At 36.5% G+C, this 6,809-nt stretch overlaps 1 protein-coding gene across 1 annotated transcript in view; it reads right to left on the bottom strand.

The window, feature by feature from the left end:
* Positions 1-6,809, bottom strand: part of PPP3CA (protein phosphatase 3 catalytic subunit alpha) — a 145,646-nt gene that overhangs the window by 12,041 nt on the left and 126,796 nt on the right. The gene's annotated exons all lie outside the window — the stretch shown is intronic.

Genomic DNA, 6,809 nt, shown 5'->3' on the forward strand with positions numbered 1-6,809 from the left:
GGGCATCATCACAGCTCACAGCAATCTCCAACTCTTGGGCACAAGCGATCCTCTTGCCTTGGCCTCCCAAGTAGGTGGGACTACAAGTGTACACCACAATGCCTGGTTAGTTTTTCTATTTATAGAAGAGAGAGGATTTTGCTCTCGCTCAGGCTGGTCTTGACTTCTGAGCTAAGGTGAGCTACCCACCTCAGCCTCCCAGAGTGCTAAGATTATAGGCTGAGCCACTATGCCTGGCCCTGGATTATGATTCTTGAGAGGTCCCTGCAATACATAGAACAACTTTGAGATTTCCTAGGGGAGGTAGGTATGAAGTTAACTGAGCATACAGTGTAGGGTCCCACCACTCTCTTCCAAGTGAGTCCCCTTCTCTTTTATTTATACAAAGAATACATGCACTAGGGGGAAAAGTTAAGTGAGTCACTAGCATCTTTTATTCCAGGCTCTACGTTGAGAAGATTACTTTAGGGAACTCCCTTTTCAAAAGTCTCCTTTCAAATGACTAAAGCAGGAACCCTCTTAATTCCTCATATTCCTTGGAATACAATTTATGTAACTTAATGATCATAAATCGTTTGTTTTAGCACTTGATACTCTTTCAATTTCAATTTCTCTTGAGTTCTAGAGAAAAAAGTGGAACACTGATGAACTGGATTTAGGGAGAGATGATGGTACGTGGTTTGCAGTTTAGTGCTACGTACAAAAGTTACACATGGGTCTCTCTTGGTAAGTTTTACTATTTGTTACATGTTCCAAATTAAAAAGAAAATCCATCTATATAGTTTATTGTTACTATAGATACACATTTCATTTTTTAATTGTGTTTTAAAATAATACTATATGAACTTTAATGAATCTATTTTACTTTTTCTTCAATTCTCAAGGTATATTTGGAGAAGTAAAAAAGAGAAAAATTCACTTTTCCTAAGATTTTTATAATCTAAGGTAAAATAGATCAGCTATCCTTCGTATACATTACATGGGACTTCTACAAAGTGTTAACACAAGCAGATGAGCTTTCCTATTCTACTGCCTCTAACAGATGTACTGTAAAATATTCCTTTCATATAATCCCCCAAATGTTCCTGACCCAAATGAACAGTATACGCCATGTAATTTGTGCAGAGACTGCAGTCTACAGGTGATAAGTGGTGAACATTTTTAACTTTTAATCTGTTAGAAGAGCAAGTTTTCTGACCTTTTTTGAAGGGAAGATTTTGCTGTTACCCTTAGGGGGCTCTTACGAACACAATTTAGAATCTTCATCGTTTAATAAGCATCGAACAATTAACATCCTAACATTTCTGCAAGAAGACAACTTGCAGCAACACACACAATTTTAAAATGGTTGGAGAAAAGCCCTCTGTCATCACAGGGCACTTTCTTTGCCTGGGTGAGTTATTTTCCACGGTGATGCTGGCGCACACCCATCTCACACCGCTTCCCAGAGGGGGAGCACGAGCCAGCCAGCAGTTTCCTCTCCTGTCCTCCCTCTGACTTGAAAGCAGCCCACATTTGTGCCCATTTTTTCCCCTCTTGCAGTAATCGTGCCATAGGAGGCAACCCCAACATATCCAATGGGCAGGACTTAGAAGTGTCAGCTGTTCTGCCTACAAACGGGGTGAAGTTTATATCCACGTTGGAGAAAGCTGTTCTTTAATCTCTTCATTCTCGTAAACCAAGCAAAACCATGGGTTCTTACTATGTTCTCTGAAATATTATCCTACTGGCCAGACCACTGGAGCAGCATGTGGGGGATGTGTGGGATTCTGGCCTTGAACTTATTCTGCATTTGTAACAGTATTTATCACCTATAATTTGTAAATGAGATTCTGTATGGTTGCCCCTGGAAACCATCTAAAAGTCTGAATTCTCTGTGCTTGGATTTTAGATCATTAATGACCAAGAGACTCCTAAGGTACATTTGACATTTGTTCTTTTCTTTTTTTTTAGTGGAATGGCAACTGGTTTCCTTATGGTGGTTTCTCTCTCTATATATTAATGTATTTTCAGTTATTCAGTTCAATGCTACACTCAGTCTAACACTGGTTTATTACTAGTCTAAGCATAATGCTGCCTGCTCCAACTGACACTAGCAACTCAGGGGTAGTGATGTACTAAGTAAGGGAAAAGACTCTGGCCCACACCAATGAACAATAGAGCCAGCTCAGGAAATCAATGCCACGGACACAGAGGACAGAAAGAGTGAGAGAGCTCCCAAAATGGTATCTTTAGAAGGATAAGAAATGCAGCAAGGAGTGTTTAAAATGTCCAGAACCAAAACTGGGTATATTTAAGAGAAATGAGAAGGGGAAATACAGTCAAATAAGTAAAAAAAAAAAAAAAAAGAATAACTTCACAGAAATTTCACTAAATGACTTATAAAACCATAACCAGAACAATGAAAAGTGAAACACTAAGTTGGAAAAAAAGGAAAATAAATTATGTAGAGCTGTGGCTGCTCAGCTCAGTGTGAGTTGATGATCAGATAAACGCTCAATGTAAAATGAATATTCTGACAGAGAGCACGGACCAGTCCTCGTATCTTCAGATCAGATGAATTACTGGAGAGCATATAATATTCTGATTTATGTATGCATAATTGTGCTCTCCATAAATGGTGAATCCCATGTAGTCTAGCACTTGTCTTAAGAAATAATATTCTCTTTTAAAAATGTCTCCATCAAGTAAGAAATTTTATTACTTTTAAAATAAAGTTAGAATATATACATTCAAAAACACCAAAATAACGTGACCATAGATGGTAGGAAGAGAAATTACAATCTAGTCTCTTAATGTTTTGTCCTGGAAATTACCTTTAATAGTTTCCAGATAATTAAAATCAAAATTAGATCATGTCACACACTTATAATTTTATAAAGATTCAAACTACACAAATAAAATATTTGGCTTAATATGCAATTGAATTTAAAAGAGCTGAGCAATGGCAGACTAGAATTTAGTATCGCTATTCCTGGTTTTTAGTACTTTCCAGGAATTATTAAAACTTTTTCCAGAACTTGGGTTCCATTATGTCCTCAGAGTTTATAATTAAATAGAAAAAACCAGGAAAAGTGTATATTGTTCAGAACTTTCCTAGCAGTAACATGTGATAATGCCATATTAAACATTCACTACTCTGCATAAACTGTAGAAATGTACCATAGGCGCTCAAACTAAAATACAGGGCACTTAGTAATGAAGACACACAAAATATCTTTTATTGAAAACTGTGGTAATTATTTTTTCACTGAAAATAATATAATGACTTATTTCTACATGAAGGTCTCAAACTGAAATGCAGTATTTTATATGTTAAAAAATTAATAATTTTTTAGTAAAATTTCATTTTGTGTTTCCTATTCAAATATTGATCACTTCTTTTCGTGGCCTCTCTTTTCAACTTTTTAGGTTCGGATCTTTTTTTATGCGTGGGGGGTTTTGCTACTATTTCCAGAATCTAAGTACACTCAATTTTCCTCAAAGTGGGGGAGGCTAATATACAGACTAAGGGAATCTTTAAAAATATGCTTTTAACATGAGTCTTTCCAGCCCTTAACTTAGCACCTTGCTGACTTCCCAGGACAGGAAGGCATCTATGTCAAGCAGCCCGCCAAGTGAGTGCCGTATTCCCACAGAGTAGATTTCAGCATCAGAAAAGACCTAGAAAAAGGAGCTACACCACAAAGAGGAAGGGCCCAGGGCTGGGGTGAAGGGAGAGGCTTACCACAGGGGCGTCTGCCATGTATTACAGATGCTGGCTCTGCCATCTGGCTCACACCTGGGCTACTACTATAAATTCCTCAGTTTTAACTGAATTGGGGTGTGCAGAAAATATGATATAGAATATAAATAATTATCCCAATCATTCCTCCTTCATTAAGACCACAGGACTTCTATACTATCCAGCCTGCCCTGTGCTAGCACAGAAAGGAAGTGAAATAACGGACCACAATATGGTTTCTCTCAAAACCTCTGTAGTGACCAGCACATGAGTAAGGCGTCCTCTCTCTTTTAGGAGATTGTGGGAACAATACAAGAGACTGGGACAAATGTTGTAGGAGAAGTAGCAGAATATACTGGAGCTGACAAGAGGATATCAATCGTGTCCCTTCCTAACTTCAGGTTCAGTACCTTTATGCTGGTAGCTTAAAATCAGCTGAGGGAGTGGGGATTTACATCATGAAAATCCCCAAATGTTACAAATGAAGGCCATTTCTTCCTGGAAGACGACTGCTGATTCTTATGCTTGGAGGCACAAGAAAAATTTTCAATGAAACAGTGACAGTCTAGGATCCTGATGGCCAGATAAGCGTCGAAGAGTAGGAAGAATGATTCTCCATAGAGAGTTCTTAAACATATCAAGCCAGAATCTACATTATGTTCAGATGATGGGTGAGAAGTCTGGTGTGAATGAACTTTGGGGACACTGAGGAGAGAGGAGGGTGGGAGCGGAGGTGGAAACCACCCAGGGCTAACTTGTAAAGGCTTTAGCATAGTGGTACCTGCAAACAAGAAGTTTTGATATTAGCATATATGGAACCACATGAGATAAACGGAACTTAACTTTGCCAGGAACCAAAAAGTTGGAATGAAGGATGGGTGAAGAGAGAGATACACGTGTGTGATAAAGCAAGTATGGTCAAATGCTACTTGCAGAGAGAAATGATGGGTACGTGGGTACCGACTAGACAGCTCTTCAGGCTTTCTTATGTATTTGAAACATCTTGTAATATAATGTCAAAACCCAAACTATACTTGGAAGAAACTCGGTTTGAGAGAAAGAAGAGATAGCAGCTCTAGGAAGAGAAGTCTCTGTCTGCTCTTCCTTTCTGATATGGAGGTTAAGTGAACCTGCTCACACAGGCAATGGAGGAGGTTTCTCACGGCAGTGACACACTCCCCATCTCCCTTCTCTCCTGGATCCGCAAGAAAACTGGGCGGGTAAGATTGTGTTTTGTGTGTCTAACAGAGTCTAATTAGTTTTGATACATTTTTGCAGTTATAAGAAATGAAAACGACCAGCTATAAGAAAATTTTATACTCAAATATTTTTTTAAAATACAAATATTAGTGTATTGTTAGAATGTGAAAAAGCTGTGCTTTAAAAACTGTTATTGAGTTGTTAGCTGTTTTGTAGAAAAAACAGAAGAACTTTTCCATCTCATTATTATTTTGGCCTTAAGTCTCTTGATATGATCGAGGCTTCCTTCTTTAAAGGATTTTTAATCAATATGTGTATAACTATACCCACAGCATATGAATTTAGATGAAATGTTATATAAAAAAGTGTATTTACAGTAACATTTCACCTTTTTTTAAGGGAAAGATATATTTTAAAAACTATATTTTGCTGGTAGACTTTGTATTTCTTTAAACTTTTAAGTCAAATTCTAAAAAAATGATAAATTTTCTAGCACTCACCACTTCCAAATTTGTTAAAAATTCATCTCTGTGGAATCCTATTCTACTTGAAAGAAAAATTTTATCATAGATCAATATCATTAAGCAGAGTTTAGATGCGCCTTCAGATTTTATTTTTTGTCAAATAGAGCAATTACCAAATGTGAATAAAGTCTATTGATGGAATAAAGCATAAGGTGCTGAATTAGAAATATCTTTTGTCACGTTATATTCAAGACAAAAAAGAGATGGGTTTCTAACCAAAATCAGCACCTCTGAAATCCAAGAGAAAGACAATACAAAAGACAGAATCTGACTCCAGATGCCTCTAAAAAACTTGGATAATTGGTCCTTAGAGCTTTTAACAGATGATGATGAAAACTTTGAATATAAAAGTGTCTTATTTGGGAGAAGGCATGTCCCCAGATTTGAGATAAACCATGTGCTATTATCACAAAACCTTGTCCCGCTTGTCTTTTCTCTCCTGCTCTAATTTAACATTAACGAATACTGAGCTTCTGTTCCCCAAAGGGATGCTCGCAGAAGCTACTCAGACATCCATCCAGCCTTGCCTTTGGCTATGAGTTATGACAGTGCCTCAGCACATTTTCCAACACAACCAAGCACTTGAGCTCTGGATTCAGGGAAGGCACCATAAGCAACGGATAATTGTGTTTACTCTGATGGAATGGCTTAGAAACTGCAGCCTTTACCATATTTACTCCTGTGGTTACAAAAGAATATCCCCAAAGGATACTATTCCCACGTCCAAGTTCAAGTAGTTGTAAATAATATTATGAACATCATCACATATAAAAGAAATGGATGTATTACTCTGTTATCAATAGTTTTTAAATATCACAGTAATTTGATCCCACTGCCACCCATTTAAAGAAAAATAAATTTAAAAGATTTTCACTGATATTCAGAAATCTGAATTATTTTCTTGAAATTGTATTTTCATTTCAAATTCTCTAATCTTACTTAATGCATTATCAACTTAAATCTTAAATTATTTTGATCACTACTTGTCGAATTATGTTTAGAAATCAAATTAAGATTTAAAAAAATTTCTAGAGATGGTAGGTAACAAATATTGCAATTTATTAGTACTTCACAATTGAGCTAGACCGTACAAATACATGATAAATGTTTATAAATATTAAAATGCATAGAAATAAAATTTTATTCAAATGTGTCTTTTAATGATAGTGATGGGAAGGAAATTACACTGCCTTCATTAAGATTTCCTAGATAACAAATTTTTCCAATGTTGCTCTGTTTAGTACTAGAGGATTTTATATTGCAAAGCAATGTTTCCAGTGATTATGTCTAGGGAGACCTGTGCCTTTCTGTTAAATGAAAAAGGGGAAATTGAGAAAGAGGAGGTGGGAGAAAAAAAAAAA

Source organism: Otolemur garnettii, unplaced genomic scaffold (assembly GCF_000181295.1).
Source record: "Otolemur garnettii isolate 467f Iridium unplaced genomic scaffold, OtoGar3 scaffold00103, whole genome shotgun sequence".
NCBI classification, from domain to species: Eukaryota; Metazoa; Chordata; class Mammalia; order Primates; family Galagidae; genus Otolemur; species Otolemur garnettii.